The following is a 17,732-nucleotide window of genomic DNA, read 5'->3' on the forward strand; positions in this document are numbered from 1 at the left end:
GTGGAATTAGCTAACTCAGCAGCCGCAGTTCCATGCAATACATAATATAGAAATCAATCAATCAATCAATCAATTACAGAATATGTATATTGAATAAAATCGTGCAAAAACAGAAATACTTTATATTTAAAAAGTGAGGCAGTGTCCAAAGCTTCAATGTCCATTTAGGAATCAGATGGCAGAGGGGAAGAAGCTATTCCTGAATCACTGAGTGTGTGCCTTCAGGCTTCTGTACCTCCTACCTGATGGTAACAGTGAGAAAAGGGCATGCTCTGGGTGCTGGAGGTCCTTAATAATGGACACTGCCTTTCTGAGACACCGCTCTTTGAAGATGTCCTGGGTACTTTGTAGGCTAGTACCCAAGATGGAGCCAACTAAACTCCTTACAAGCAGTAGCAGGAAATAAACCAGGTTTTTTGGTACTGTCGAGTGTTGTGCTAGCCTCTACACTACCACGTCACATAGGCAGTATATGGAATTATCTTGTAGCACAGTTAAAGACTGGCAGGTATGATGTTGTGGGCATTGCTGAGTCATGACCAAAAGATCATTGTTGGGAGCTTAACATCCAAGGATGTACGTTGTATTGAAAAGATAGACAGGTAGGCAGAGGGGATGGGTGGTGGGGGGAGTTCTGTTGGTAAAAAATTAACTTGTCTTTAGAAAGAGTTGATATAGGATAGTAAGAGTTAGAATCCTTGTGAATAGAGTTAAGAAACTGCAAAGGTAAAATAACCCTGATGGGAATTATACACAGGCTCTCGAACAGTAGCCAGGATGTAGGATAAAAATTACAATGGGAAATATCAAAGACATTTGAAAAGGGAAATGTTGTGAAAGTCATGGGGGATTTCAATATGCAGGTAGACTGGGAAATCAGGTTGGTTCTGGAAGCCAAGTAAGGGAATTGGTAAAATGCCTACAAGTTGACTTTTTAGAGCAGCTTGTGGCTGAGCCCTCTAGGGGAACGGCAATTCTGGATTGGGCGTGATGTAATGAAGAGGATTGGATTAGGGAGCTTAAGATAAAGGAACGCTAAGGAGGCAGTGATCATAATATGATCAAATTCACGCTGCAGTTTGGGAAGGAGAAAATAAAATTGAATGTAGATTGATGCCTCCCAAAAATGCAGAAGTATTCTAAAGGGAGGATGAGACAACCATGGGTGATGAGGGAAGTCACAGACGGCATAGAAGCAAAAGAGAGAGCATATAATATAGCAAAAGAAATAGTAGGAAGGTAGAGGATTAGGATCATTTACAAGCCAACAGAGGACAACTAAAAAAAATGAAGAGAGAAAAGATGAAATACGAAGGTAAACTAGCCAATAATATAAAAGGGGATACCAAAATTTTCTTCAGATACATAAAGAGATGAGAGAGATAAGATAGATGAGAGAGAATATCAGATCACTGGAATATTAATGCTGGAGAGGTGGTAATGGTGGATGAGAAATGGTGGGTGAACTGAATAAGTATTCTGCATGAGAAGTGAGTCTTGTTGCCATTACTAAGGAGAAGGTGCTTGGGAAGCTGAAAAATCTGAGGGTAGGTAAGTCACCCAGACCAGATAGCTGAGGAGATTATGGAGGCATTAGTAATGATCTTTCAAGAATCACTAGATTCTGAACTGGAAAATTGTAAATGTCACACCATTCTTTCAGAAGGGAAGGAGGCAGAAGAAAGGAAACTATGGGTCAGTTAACCTGACCTCAGTGGCTGGAAAGATGTTAGAGTTTATTATTAAGGAGGAGGTGTCAAGATACTTGAAGGCACATGATAAATAATAGGCCGAAGTCTTCATGGTTTCCTTAAGGGGAAATCTTGCCTGACAAATCTGTTGGAATTCTTTGAGGAATTAACAGGCAGGATAGACAAAGCAGAGTCAGTGGATGTTGTTTAATTCGATTTTTAGAAGGCCTTTGATAAGGTGCCGTAGATGAGAATGCTTAACAAAATAAGAGCCCATGGTGTTACAGGAAAGGTTCTAGTAGGTACAGAAGATTGGCAGAGGCAAAGAGTGGAAATAATAGGGGCCTTTTCGAGTTGGCTGTTGGTGACTAGAGATGTGCCACAGGGGCCAGTGTTTCTTTTCACGTTAAATGTTAATGATTTGGAAGAAGGAATTGATTGTTTTGTGGCGAAGTTTGCAAATGATATAAAGCTAAGTGGATGGGCAAGTAGTGTTGAGAATGCAGTATGTCTGCAGAAGATCTTAGACAGATTGAGAGCATGGGCGGATGGAATAAAGGTGTGGTCTGTTTTCTAAATGGGGAGAAAAGTAAAAAATCTGAGATGCAAAGGGACTTGGGAGCCCTCATGCAGAACACCCTAAAGGTTACCTTGCAGGCTGAGTCTTTGGTGAGGAAGGTAAGTGCAATGTTGGAATTCATTTCAGGGGGATTAGAATACAAAAGCAAGGATGTGATGCTGAGGCTTTATGAGGCACTGGTCAGACCTCACTTGGGAGTATTGTGAGCAGTTCTGAGCTCCTTATTTAAGAAAAGATGGGCTGGCATTGGAAAGGGTCCGGAGGAGGCTCATGAGAATAATTCCCAGAATGAAAGGGTTAACAAATGAGAGTAGTTTTTGATGGCTCTGGGCCTGTATTGCTGGAGTTTAGAAGAATGAAGGGATATCATATTGAAACCTACCAAGTATTGAAAGCTCCTGACGAAGGGTCTCGGCCCGAAACGTCGACAGCGCTTCTCCCTATAGATGCTGCCTGGCCTGCTGCGTTCCATCAGCATTTTGTGTGTGTTGCTTGAAAGCTCTAGATAGAGTGGATGTGGACAGGATATTTCCTAAGGTGGGGGAGCCTAGGACCAGAGGGCACAGCCTCAGAATTAAAGGACATTTATTTAGAATGGAGATGAGAAGGAATTCCTTTAACCAGAGGGTGGTGAATTTGTGAAATTCATTACCACTGATAGCTGTGCAGGCCAAGTCATTGTGTATGTTTATGGCGGAAGTTGATAGGTCCTTGATTAATCAGGGTGTCAAAGATTACAGGGAGAAGGCAGGAAAACTGGGCTGTGATAATAAGTCAGCCATGATGGATTGGCGGAGCAGATTCGATAGGCCGAATGGCTTAATTCTGCTCTTTTTTCTTATGGTTATACAGATCTCCTATTAGGGAATGAGACAGAGCAGGTGGCAGAAGTTCGTGTAGGGGAACACTTTGCATCTTGTGATCAGAGAGTCAACAGCTTCAAGATAATTATGGAAAAGGATGCGTCTGGTCCTCGGTTGAGATTCTAAGTTGGAGAAAGTCCAATTTTGATGGTATCAGAAAGGATCTGGCAAGTGTGGATTGGGACGAGTCGGTTTTTGGCAAAGGTGTACTTGGTAAGTGGGTGGCCTATAAAAAGTGAAATTTTGAGAGCACAGTGTTTGTATGTTCCTGTCAGAATAAAGCGCATGGATAACAGGTTTAGAAAACCTTGGCTATTGAGAGATATTGAAGCGCTGGTTAAGAAAATGAAGAAGGTGTAGAGCAACTATAGGCAGAAAGGAGCAAATGAGGTACTTGAGGAGTAAAGGAAGTGCAAGAGAATGCTTAAGAGGCAAATCAGGAAGACTAAAAGAAGGCATGAAGTTACTCTAGAAGACAAGATAAAGGAGAATCCTTGGGCCTTCTACAGATATACTAAGAACAAGAGGATAACAAGGGTCAGAATTGGTTCTCTGGAAGATCAGAGTGGTCATCCATGCATGGAGCCAAAAGAGATGGCGGGGGATCTTAAGTGGACTTTTTGCATCTGATTTTACTCAGGAGCCCGACACAGAGTCTATAGAAGTGAGGCAAAGCAGCAGTGAGACCTATACAATTACAAAGGAAGAGGGGTTAGCTATCTTTAGGAAGATTAGCGTTGTTAAAGCCCCAGGGCCTGACAAGGTGTTCCCTCCGATCTTGTGGGAGGCTAGTTGAGAAACTGCATGGGTCTGAGCAGAGATAATATTTTAAATGCCCTTAGCCACAAGTGAGGACAGCCGATGTTGATGTTGTTTTCCTGCCTTCTCCCTGTAATCTTTGACACCCTGATTAATCAAGGACCTATCAACTTCCGCCTTAAACATACACAATGACTTGGCCTGCACAGCTATCAGTGGTAATGAATTTCACAAATTCACCACCCTCTGGTTAAAGGAATTCCTTCTCATCTCCATTCTAATGTTGTTTCATTGTTTAAGAAAGGATTTAAGAATAAGCCAGGACATAATAGTCCGCTGAATCTGACACCAGTAGTGGGAAAGTTATTGGAAGTTATTCTTAGTGACTGGATATATGGGTATTTAGATATACGGGGACTGATTAGGGATAGACAACATGGCTGTGTGCATGGTAAGTTATGTCTGATCAATCTTATAGAGTTGTTCAAGGAAGTTACCAGGGAAGTTGATGCAGGCAAGGTGTCAGATGTTGTCTACAAGGACTTTAGCAAGGTCTTGGCAAGCTCCCGCATGGGAGATTGGTCAAGAAGGATCGGTCACTTGGTATTGAAGATGAGGTTGTAAGTTAGATTAGACATTGGCTTTGTGGAAGAATATGGAGAGTGGTAGTAGATGGTTGCCTCTCTGACTAGTGGAGTGCAACAGGGATGCTGGGTCTATTGCTGTTTGCCATCTACATCAACAATCTGAATGATAATGTGGTAAACTGGATCAGCAAATTTGCAGATGGCACCAAGTCTGGGGGCTGTAGTGGACAGTGTGGAAAACTGTCAAAGCTTGAAGCAGGATCTGGACCAGCTGGAAAATGCTAAATGGAATTTCATGCAGACACTTTGCACTTAGGAAAGACAAACCAGAGGAGGTCTCACAGGGTCAGCGGTAGGGCACTGAGGAGTGCGGCAGAACAGAGGCATCTGGGAATACTGGTCCATAATTCCTTGAAAATAGCATCACAGATGGATAGGGTTATAAGGACAACTTCTGGCACATTGGCGTTCATAAATCAAAGTACTGAGTACAGCAGTTGGGATGCTATGCTGAAGTTGGTGAGGCCTAGTTTCGGGTATCGTGTGCAGTTTCGGTCACCTCCCTACAGGAGAGATGTGAGTAAGATTGAAAGAGTGCAGAGAAAATTTACAAAAATTTTGCCAGGACTCGAGGAACGGGAAAGGTTGAATAGGTTAGGATTTTATTCTTGGAGAGTAGAAGATTAAGAGGAAATTTGATAGAGGTATACAGAATCATGAGGGGTCCAGATAGGTGAAGTTAAGCAGGAGTTTTCCCCTGAGGTTAGTTGAGACTAGAACTGGAGGTCAGGGGTCAAGAGTGAAAGGTGAAATGTTTAAGGGGTCATGAGGGGCATATTCTTCACTCAGAGGGTCGTGAGATTGTGGATCGAGCTGCCAGCAGGGGAGATGGATGCAGGTTCAGCAATTAAGGGAAATTTGTATGGGTACATCAATAGGAGGGGTGTGGCCCAGATGCAGGTTTCTGGGACCAGGCAGACTAAAGGCTCTGCTTCTGACCAGAACCACAGAGGGATTGCCAGCTGCAAACTATCAGATCTCCACATGTTTCAAAATCTCTGCTTTTCAACAACATTATCATTAAACGACACCACTGAGAAACTAATGTTATTGGGAGCTACTTGTTGAAATGAGGCCTCGACCCATTAAAATACGGTGACTGTGGAGAATTCAGGATGTTTGGGTATTCATTATTTATCAAACATTTCACCCAGACTGTGGTTTCTGGTTAATTTATTCTCTGTTTGCTGCCTGTTCTGTGTCAGTTTTTGTTTTGTGAGTTGATAGCACACTAATTTCCCAAAAGAAAGAATTTAATAGTCTCCATTGAGTTTGCAGGGTTTTTTTTTTGTCGACAGCACACTGTTAAAATGAGAAACTACATTCAGTGGCCACTTGATTTAATGTTTTTTTTTATTGCGATACCGGGCAGAATAGGCCCTTCCAGCCCTCTGAACCGCACCGCCAGTAATCCCCCGATTTAACCTCAGCCTGTTAGAGACTTCCTCCACCTAATAAACTGGCCGCTGAGTGGTTGTGCACGGCCGTCTGCTGCTGCGGCCAGACGCTTCAGGGTTCGACGTGTTGTACACTCAGAGATGCTCTTCTGCACACCACTGTTGTAACGCGAGCTTATTTGATAACTGCCGCCTTTCTGTCAGCTTGAGCCAGTCTGGCCTTTCTCCTCTGACCTCTCTCATTAACAAGGCATTTTTGCCCACCGTACTGCCGCTGACTGGATAATTTTTGATTTTTGCACCATTCTCTATGAACTTTGGAGACCGTCGTGTATGAAAATCCCAGGAGATCAGCAGTTTCTGAGACACTCAAACTACCCTGTCTGGCACCAACAATCATTCCACAGTCAAAGTCACTTAGATCACATTTCTTCCCCATTCTGATGTTTAGTCTGAACAACAACGGAAAGTCTTAGAGTCACAGAGTCGTAGCACTGAAACAGCCCATTTAGCCTATGCTGAACCATTATACGAGGGGTGATTGATTTGTTCATGGCCTTAGGTAGAAGGAGTCAATTTTAGAAAACCTGGCACATTTATTTTTCAACATAGTCCCCTCCTACATTTACACACTTAGTCCAGCGGTCGTGGAGCATACGGATCTTGGACCTCCAGAATGTTTCCACAGCAGGGGTGATTGATAAGTTTGTGGCCTATGGTAGAAGGTGACGAGTTATACAGCTCTCGTTACATGTACATGCAGTTCAACTCTTTGAGTGATTATGCAGAAAGTTTGAAGTTAATAACTCATCTCCTTCTACCTTGGGCCACGAACTTATCAATCACCCCGATGAGTTATTAACTGATGAGTTAATTAACTTCAAACTTTCTGCATAATCACTCAAAGAGTTGAACTGCATGTGCATGTAACGAGAGCTGTATAACTCATCTCCTTCTACCTTAGGCCACAAACCTATCAATCACCCCTGATGTGGAAACATTCTGGAGGTCCAAGATCCGTATGCTCCACGACCGCTGGACTAAGTGTGTAAATGTAGGAGGGGACTATGTTGAAAAGTAAATCTGCCAGGTTTTCTAAAATTGACTCCTTCTACCTTAGGCCACAAACTTATCAATCACCCCTCGTACTTCCTATTCCCATTGTCCTGCATCTGAACCATAGCCCTCCATACCCCGACCATCCATGCACAGTACTTGCCTTGACTGTGTCTGCATGCTTTCATGCACTGAGCTACTACCACATGATTGTCTGATCAGATACTTGCAAAAACAAGCAGATGTACAGGTGAACCCGATAACGTGGCCACTGAGTGTTTTAGCGGGATTTTGTTCCATCATTCCTGTCCTCTGGACTTTGCAGATAGAAACACGGTGATTAACTTGCTAAAGGAAGGTAGTAACCAACTTGTTCTGAGCACAAACCTAAACAAACCAGTTTCGGAGCCTCTTACCGAGTCGTGAAGTCAAACTGCACGAGTAGACCATTCAGTCCTTGAGTCAGTGAGTCAGTAGAGCACAGAGACAGGCCCTTTGGCCCATTTCCCCTAAGCTGACCAAGAAGCCCAGCCAAACCACTATTTACAGGGGCGCTTTCTCAAGAAGGCGACATCCTTCATCAAAGATTCCCATCATCCAAGCCGTGCCATCTTCCCACAGTTACCATCGAGCAGGAGGTAGAGAAGCCTGGAGTCTCACACTACCATGTTCAAGAACAGCTACTTCTGGCAGTCATTTGGTTCTTGATCCAACCTGCTCAATCCTAATCACAGCTTAACACCACTTTGCACTAAAATGGACTTCTTTGTTTTAATTATGTTATTTCTTGTAAAAGTCGCCTATAACTTTGAACTTACGTTTGTCCATTGATTGTCGCTTTATCTGATGCTATGTGCCTGTGATGTTAACACATGTGGTGCCAACCTACCCATTATCAATGGGTGCTGGAAATGGGCCAGTAACATCATGAAGGATCCTACCCTCCCAGCTCATGGACTGTTTGTCCCACTCCTGTCAGGGAGGAGGCTACGTAGCATCCGTGCCAGGACCACCAGACTCTAAGCAACACACACAAAATGCTGGAGGAACAAAGGGTTTCAGCCCGAAACATAGACTGTATTCTTCTCCATAGCTGCTGCCTGGCCTGCTGAGTTCCTCCAGCATTTTGTGTGTGTCCACCAGACTCTAAAGCAGTTACTTTCCTCAAGCAGTGAGCTCACTAACCCACCCCAGACACACCCACAACCACCACTACTTTATCACTTCCTGTCAGTACAGACACTCATGTGCCTGCTTTATGGACAATCAATCTATGTACAGTCTTCTCGGAAGCCCGTCGGGGATGACGATGACATCAGTAATCCCCTGATGAGAGCAAAGTCCGAACTGGGAAGCGCAGGAGTCCTGGCAGGTCGGGCACGTTACGGCCATTGAAGGGTCGTGTCAGCTCCTTGCGGTCCTGGTACTTTTGATCGAGGTCCTTCAGCCGCTGCTCTTTGAATGTGCTGGTGCCCTTGTAGACTGCCAGGCACCAGGTGTCGTGGTCTTTGCCCTAGGCCTCCTAACCAGTCACAGGGATACTGCACGCCTTGAAGGACACTGTCAGGCAGTCTTTAAGGCGCTTTGTGGGGCCTCCCAGCTTTCTGGTGCCATGCGTCAGCTTGGAAAAGAATACCACCTTTGGAAGGCAGTTCTCTTCTATCCAGACCACACGGCCAACGGTATAAAAGCTATCTTACGTATTTATTTTTATTGTGCTTTTCTATTATTGTGTTCTTTGTCTTATCTGGAGTAACAATTATTTCACTCCTTCCCGCTTGTGTTCTGGAAATGACATTAAACAACCTTAGCACTTGAATTAAATCTATGCATACACATAATTGTGCATGTGACCATAACCTCAAGTATGACATTGACTTGTGCCTGCACTTGGCCTACGTCCCTAAACCTTTCCTGTCCATGTAACTGTCTTTAAAAAGTTGTAGCCAAACCTGCCTCAACCACTTCCTCTGGCAGCTCGATCCATACGTGGACCAAAGCTGCCTCTCAAGTTCTTACTAAATCTTTTCCCTCGCGTGTTAAACCTGTTCCCTCTAGAGGAAAATTGAGGGGGATGTCAGAGGTAGGTTTTTTACACGGTGAGTGGTGAGTTCACGGAATATGCCCACCAGGAGAGGCGGTGGAAACAAGTACATCCTGGGGATTGAATAAACTCAGATAGGCACGTGGATGAAAGAAAAATGAGGGCTACACAGGAGGGAAGATTTAGATTGATCTTAGAGTAGATTAAAAGGTCGGCACAGCAGTGTTGGCCAGAGGGCTGTACCGCTCTGTTCTCTGTGTTCTATAAATGCCCTCTGGAGTAGGCTATCTGACATTCTAACCCCATTCGGATGAGTGCTCCCACAAGCCACTCAGATCTGGCAGCAATGAGCGGTGGACAAACTCCGCGACGGGTGGCCCTGTACCACTGCTGCCTCTCAGCTTCGTGATCAGTTCCAGCCTCGGGAGCTGTCTGTGTGGAGTTCGCCCGTTCTCCCTGTGACCGTGTGAATTTCATCTGGGTGCCCGTGTTTCCCCCCCACATCCCAAAGGGGGGTGACCAGCCGCAGTAAATTGTCCCTAGCATGGTAGGAACTGGGGTTACTGAGGGGTAAGTACATATGGTTAGTTTGGGATGAGTACTGTATGAATAGAAGGCTGATGGAGTGGACACAGAGAGACATGGGGGTTGGGGGGGTTGAAGTTATCGCTGTTCCTTTTTCGCAGAGGAGGGGCTTGGGGGCTTGATGTTGTTGTCGCTGTTTTTTTGCAAAGGAGGAGATTGGGTGTTTGGGGGGGTTTGGTGTCCTGGCTGCTGATTTCTGTGAGGGTGGTCTGTGAGCTTTTGTGCGAGGGAGGGGGTTTGGTGTCCTGGCTGCTGATTTCTGTGTGGGTGGTCTGTTAGCTTTTGTGCGAGGGAGGGGGTTTGGTGTCCAGACTGTTGATTTCTGTGTGGGTGGTCTGTTAGCTTTTGTGCGAGGGAGGGGGTTTGGTGTCCAGACTGCTGATTTCTGTGTGGGTGGTCTGTGAGCTTTTGTGCGAGGGAGGGGGTTTGGTGTCCAGACTGTTGATTTCTGTGTGGGTGGTCTGTTAGCTTTTGTGCGAGGGAGGGGGTTTGGTGTCCAGACTGCTGATTTCTGTGTGGGCAGTCTCAGTCTGTTAGCTTTTGTGCGAGGGAGGGGGTTTGGTGTCCAGACTGCTGATTTCTGTGTGGGTGGTCTGTGAGCTTTTGTGCGAGGGAGCATGTGGGGAGCTTGAGGTTTGTGAGTTTTATTTCTTATTCCTTTTTATGTTGGGGGTGTGTGCTATTTTTTCTTTCAATGACCCCCTTGGTATTTTTTGTGTTTCATGGCTATCTGGAAAAGGCTAATGTCAGAGTTACTTTGTGCATGCATACTTTGACAATAAAAATGAACCTTTGAACCTTTATAAGGAAAGTTTGGGCTGCACAGGGCGTCTCTGGAGCATGGAAGATGGAGAAATGGTGCTGACATCTTGAGGGGCATAGAGTGCAGTCAGTCCTTTTACTAAGGGTAGGAAATTATCAAAGGTTCTGGGGAGAAGGTGATCAGTGAGCGGAAGGAGAAGGAGAAGGGATTAGGACTTGGGTGTAGTGAGGGGCTTGGGGGCTGGCTCGAGTTCGTTGCAATATCCACACCTTGACTAGAAGCAGCTTTCTTCTCGCTGACCCACATGATGTGACATTTATTGTTTGAAGCAGCAGCAATGCAGAAAGGCAAAAAGTTACCATAAAATACAAAAACAAGAAATAATGAGAAATAGTTCATGGGTTCATGGACTGTTCAGAAATCTGATAGCAGAGGGGAAGAAGTTGTTCCTAAAACAGTGTGTGTGTGTGTGTGTGTGTGTGTGTGTGTGTGTGTGTGTGTGTGTGTGTGTGTGTGTGTGTGTGTGTGTGTGTGTGTGTGTGTGTGTGTGCGCGCGCGCACGCGCCACAAAATTATAGAGTTTTTCAAGGAAGTTACCAGGGAAGGGGAAGAAGGGAAAGCAATGCATGTTATCTACATGGACTTTAGCAAAGCATTTGACAAGGTCCTGCATGGAAGGTTGGTCAAGAAGATTCAGTCGCTCAGCATTCAAGATGAGGTAGTAAACTGGATTAGACATTGGCTTGGTGGGAGAAGCCAGAGAGTGGTAGTTAATGGTCGTCTCTCCAACTGGAGGCCTGAGACTGTGGTTGCCGCAGGTTTCGGTGCTGGGTCAATTGTTGTTTGTCATCTATATCAATGATCTGGATGATAATGTGCTTAACTGGATAAGCAAATCTGCTGATGACACCAGGATTGGGGATGTAGTGGACAGTGAGGAAGGCAATCATGGGGGGGCATCACGTGATGACATAGGATCGAGACGTTGGGAATCCAGCTCCCTCGTAAAAAGTAATGAAATAGGGTTTAAATGAAGAAGAGTTAACAAATACCTACTAGAAACTATTTATAAGCAACTCAGGATTATCTTTTGACATGGCTCCTAAACCGAAACAGAAGAAAGCTACTACTTCGAAGATTGCGCAAATCGGCGGGGAAAAAGGCCTAACCATATCGGCGAAGCCTCGGACTCAAGTTGGATCTCCTCCCGGCAAAGTGCATGGCACTTCTGATGATGCGGGACAGGAAATTGCAGCAATGTTGGCGGTCTCTAAGAAGAAACGGCAAGAACAACGCATGCACGAAGAAACAAGCATGCATGAACAGATATTAACAAAACTACAAATCCCAACTAAGGCTAGAAGTGAAATTGGAAGTGAATCGGAAGTGGAATCAGACTCTTTGGGAAATTCAGAGGAAGAAGAAGAGGAAAAGAAGGAGGAGATTAAAGGAGACATAAAAGATATCCTGATATATATGACAAATGAATTAAAAGCTATAAGAACAGATATAAAAAGGATGCAGAATACACTCGATCATGTGGTGGAAAAACAAAAGAAGATGGATAATAAAGTTAAAGAGATGGAAGTAAAAGTGGAAGAAAACGCTGAAAGAATAGATAAGATAGAAGACAATAATCTTGCCTGGACAATAGAAAGAAAACGGATGTTGGAAAAAATGGATGCGCTTGAGAACTCTAGTAGACGAAATAATATTAAAATTGTTGGTCTTATGGAAGGTACAGAGGGAGAAAATCCAATAAAATTCTTTCAAGAATGGATTCCGAAAATTTTGGAAATGAAAAAAGGAAGCCAAGTAATTGAAATTGAAAGAGCACACAGAGCTTTAAGATCAAGACCTCAACAAGATCAAAATCCAAGATCAATTTTGATAAAATGCTTAAGGTACCAAGATAAAGAAATGATCTTGAAGGCAGCTACTCAAGGTGCTAAAAAGAGAAATGGGCCATTGATAATAGAAGGGAAAAGAGTTTTTTTTTTATCCAGACATAAGTTACAATCTTCTGAAGAGGCGGAAGGAATTTAATCCAGTGAAAAAATCTTTATGGGAAAAGGGCTATAAATTTTTATTGAGCTACCCAGCAAAATTGATAATTTTCCTGGATAATGAAGAAAGAAAATTTTTCATTGACTACCGGAAAGCGGAGAAATTTGTACAAGAATTACCTGATGTCCACGAAGAGGAGTAAAGAATTATAGAAATGAAATGGACTAATGATGAAGACTGAAACAAGGTTGGACTTGACGGACATTTATAAGGAAAAAAAAATAGTTGAGGAGTATTAACTGGGAGTAGAGACATTAATTATTTTCTTTTTTTTCTTCACTAATATATTTTCTTTTTTTTTGCGGGGGAGCTGGAAGAGCACCTGATCGACGGCTGCGAGCTTCACGTGTACAATCATGGCGATTGCCATGACCCATAAAATGGGGGGGGTAATGTTGAGTTCTTTTTATTCACAACATTAGTGGGGGGGTATTTTGGTTTTTTTCTTATATATTAGTTATCTTTCTTCTAATTTTCTTCTTTTTTGCCTGGATGGTTGGGGAGAGACTCATAGCAACATGGAGAATTTTAAAGAGTTCCCAAGGTATTATGAATGATTAATTTACTTAATTTTTTAAGTTTTAATGTTAATGGAATTAATGGACCTGTGAAAAGAAAAAGAGTTTTAACATATATTAAGAAAATGAAAGGAGATATAGTTTTTTTTACAAGAAACACATTTAACAGAAACAGAACATAAGAAATTAAAGAGAGATTGGGTTGGAAATGTTATTGCAGCTTCGTTTAATTCAAAATCGAGAGGAGTTGCAATTTTGGTTAATAAATCTTTACCAATTAAAATACAAAATGTAATAATTGATTCTGTGGGGAGATATGTGATTACACATTGTCAAATTTTTTCAGAATTATGGACTTTTATGAACATTTATGCACCAAATGAAAATGATGCAAAATTCATACAAGAAGTTTTTTTGAACTTGGCTGATGCACATGATAAAATATTAATAGGTGGAGATTTTAATTTTTGTTTAGATCCAGTTTTGGATAGGTCAACTAAAGTTGCTACAAAATCAAAAGTAATAAAACTAACTTTATCATTAATGAAAGATTTAAACCTGATTGATATATGGAGAAAAATTAATCCAAGAGAAAGAGATTATTCATTTTATTCAAATAGACATAAAACTTACTCAAGGATTGATTTTTTTTATTATCAAAAAATATTCAAGATAGAGTGAAAAGTGTGGAATATAAAGCAAGAATACTGTCAGATCATTCCCCCTTGATAATGACAATGATAATGATGGATAAGGAGGAATCGATCTATAGATGAAGATTTAATTCAATTTTATTAAAACGTCAAGATTTTTGTGATTTTATGAAAAAACAGATTCAATTTTTTTGGGATACAAATTTACAATCAGTTAAGGATAAAATTGTATTATGGGAAGCGATGAAAGCATATTTAAGGGGTCAGATTATAAGTTATACATCTAAAATTAAGAAGGAATACATGGCAGAAATAGATCAATTGGAAAAAGATATCGTAAAGTTAGAAAAAGAATCTCAAAGATATATGACAGAAGAAAAATGCAGACAACTTGTTAATAAAAAACTACAATATAATACACTCCAGACATATCGTACAGAAAAAGTAATTATGAGAACTAAACAGAAATATTACGAATTAGGTGAAAGATCACATAAAATTCTTGCTTGGCAGTTGAAAACAGAACAGGCTTCTAAAACAATAAATGCAATTAGAACAAGTGTAAATAAGGTTACTTATAAACCTTTAGAAATTAATGAAACTTTTAAAAAATTTTATACTGAACTATATCAATCAGAATCACAAAATAAGATTGCTGAGATAGATAAATTTTTATCACAAATAACCCTTCCAAAATTAAATTTGGAAGAACAGAAAGGATTAGATATGCCCTTTACATTAAAAGAGGTTGAAGAAGCTTTAGGATCACTTCAGAGTAATAAATCCCCAGAAGAAGATGGTTTTCCTCCTGAATTTTATAAAAAATTTAAAGATTTATTAATTCCTCCTTTTATGGAATTAATATACCAAGTGGAAAGAATGCATAAACTCCCACAAACTTTTTTAACAGCGATCATAATTGTATTGCCAAAAAAAGATAGAGATCCTTTAAAACCAACATCATATAGGCCTATTTCTTTGTTGAATACAGATTATAAAATAATAGCAAAAATTTTATCTAATAGAATATCTAAATATTTACCAAAATTAATACATATGGATCAAACAGGTTTTATTAAAAACAATCAATGGATAATATAACCTGGTTACATAGTATAATTCATTTGGCACAAAGAAGAGAGGAAATGAGTGTGGCAGTTGCTTTGGATGCAGAAAAAGCATTTGATAGATTGGAATCTGATTTTTTATTTAAGGTATTGGAAAAATATGAGTTAGGAAAATCTTTTATACAATGGATTAAAACCTTAAATACTAATCCTCAAGCTAAAGTAGTTACAAATGGTCAGATTTCAACACCATTTTGCTTAACGAGGTCAACTAGACAAGGCTGCCCATTATCACCTGCTTTATTTGTATTGGCAATAGAACCATTAGCTGAATTAATTAGAACAGATTCAGACATTGGGGGCTTTAGAGTTAATCAAGAAGAATATAAGATTAATTTATTTGCTGATGATGTTTTGATTTATTTAACAAACCCATTGCAATCTTTGCAAAGATTATCTTTTAGATTGGAAGAATATGGGAAAATATCAGGGTATAAAGTAAATTGGGATAAAAGTGAAATTTTACCCCTTACCAAAGGAAATTATAATCAATGTCGATTAGTAACTCAATTTCGATGGTCAATAAATGGGATAAAATATTTAGGTATTAGAGTTGATAATGATGTAAAAAATTTATATAAACAAAATTATTTGCCATTATTAAAAAAGTAAAAGAGGATCTTGATAAATGAATGATGTTACCAATAACATTAATAGGTAGAGTTAATGCTGTAAAAATGAATATATTTCCTAGATTGCAATATTTATTTCAAACTTTACCAATACAATTACCTCAGAAGTTTTTTCAAGAACTGAATAAATATGTAAGGAAATTTCATTGGAAAGGAAAGATGTCAAGAATATCATTGGAAAAATTGACATGTAAATTTGATTTAGGAGGGTTACAACTTCCAAATTTTAAGAAGTATTATAAAGCAAATCAACTTAGATTTATTGCGTTTTTTTGATGAAGAAAAACCAGCATGGATTAGAATAGAATTAGATAAGATAGGAGAAAACATACCAGAAGATTTTACATATAAATGGGAATCCAAATGATTACGGAAAAAAAAAGAATCTCCTATATTAAGACACTTGATTGATTTATGGAATAAGGTAAATATGGACGATGAGATAAAGAAATCTTTATTAGCAAAAAGAACTCTAATTCAAAATAGGCTTATTCCTTTTACAATGGATAATAAACTTTTACATAGTTGGTTCCAAAAGGGGATTAAATATATAGGTGATTGTTTTGAAGGAGGTATATTGATGTCGTTTGATCAATTAAAAAATAAATATAAAATATCAAATAACACTCTTTTCTGTTATTTTCAATTAAAGGCTTATTTACGAGAAAAGCTGGGTCAAACAATGTTGATGCCAAAACCTAGTGAAATAGAAATATTAATTCAAAAAGGAAAAATTTAAAAATTTACATCTTGTATGTATAATTTGATTCAAAAACAGACAATTAAATCAGGAATTCATAAATCAAGACAAAAATGGGAATCTGATTTGAATGTTAAAATTGATGGAAAAAACTGGTCAAGATTATGTTCTGATAGTATGATAAATACAATAAATGTTCGACTTAGATTAATACAATATAATTTTTTACATCAATTATATATAACACCACAGAAAATAAATAGATTAAATTCAAATATGTCTGACCAATGTTTTCGATGTAATCAAGAAATTGGTACTTTTTTACATTCTACTTGGTCTTGTTTTAAAATTCAACCATTTTGGATAAATCTAAGACTTTTATTGGAACAAATTACTGGAGTACAACTCCCACATAGTCCAGTATTATTTTTATTAGGAGACATTGAAGGGACAATACCGAAACTTAAATTGAATAAGTATCAGAAAAAATTTATAAAAATTGCATTGGCAGTAGCCAAAAAAGTTATCGCAGTTACTTGGAAATCTGATTTATATTTAACTATGGATAGTTGGAATAATGAAATATATAGTTGTATTCCACTTGAAAAAATTACATACAATCTAAGAAATGAATATGATATATTTTTGAAAATTTGGCTCCCATACTTACAAAAGATAGGATTAAATACATAGGTCCTTTGAAGATAAAATTATAAAGTAATTGGGGAAAGTAAAAATAAATATTAAAATTATTTTGAACTCCATGGAGCATGTGGGGATCCTCCGATATCCAGGCAATCTTTCTCCTCTTTTTTTTCTTTCTTTAGACAAGGGTTAAGGGCGGGAGGATTAAGGGGAGGGGGGAGGGTTAATATTATTTTTCTTACTATTTTATCATCACATTTATTCTTTGTAATTTTCTAAAATTTAATAAATAAATAAAAATTTCAAAAAAGATTTTTAAAAAAAGGAAGGCAATCATGGCCTGCAGAGGGATCTGCATCAGCTGGAAAAATGGGCTGAAAAATGGCAGAGGGTGTTCAATGCAGACAAGTGTGAGGTGTTGCACTTCAAAAGGACCTACCAGGTAGGAGTTACACTGTGAGGAAGAACAGAGGAATCTGGGATCCATCATTCCTCGAAGGTAGCATCACAGGGAGGGATATGGAAGGCTATGTTCCAGATGCAGGTCGATGGGACTAGACAACATAATAGTTTGACATAGACTAGATGGACCAAATGACTTGTTTCCATAAGGCCTAGGAGCAGAATTAGGCCTTTTGGCCCATCCATGCTGTAATGTTCTGTGACTCTATAACACAATGGTGGGGAGTGTTGCGCCTGTGAAGGTGCTGCCTGGGTTGACAATTCTCTTTCACCTCTTGCTTCCCGTGCAGTGGTGCCTCTGTACCAGACAGTGATGTAACCAGTCAGAATCCTCTCCCTGGTATACCTGTAAAAATTTGCGAGGGTCTTTGCTGACAAACCAAATCTCCTCAAACTCTCAACAATGTAGAGCTTTCTTCGTAATTGCATCAATGTGCTGGGCCCAAGTTAGATCTTAAGGACCTAAGCTGCTCTCTCTGATGCCTAAGGACCTGAAGCTGCTCTCTCTTTCCACTGCTAACCCCTCAGAGAGGATTTGTGTGT

Source organism: Hemitrygon akajei, chromosome 8 (assembly GCF_048418815.1).
Source record: "Hemitrygon akajei chromosome 8, sHemAka1.3, whole genome shotgun sequence".
Classification (NCBI taxonomy): Eukaryota; Metazoa; Chordata; class Chondrichthyes; order Myliobatiformes; family Dasyatidae; genus Hemitrygon; species Hemitrygon akajei.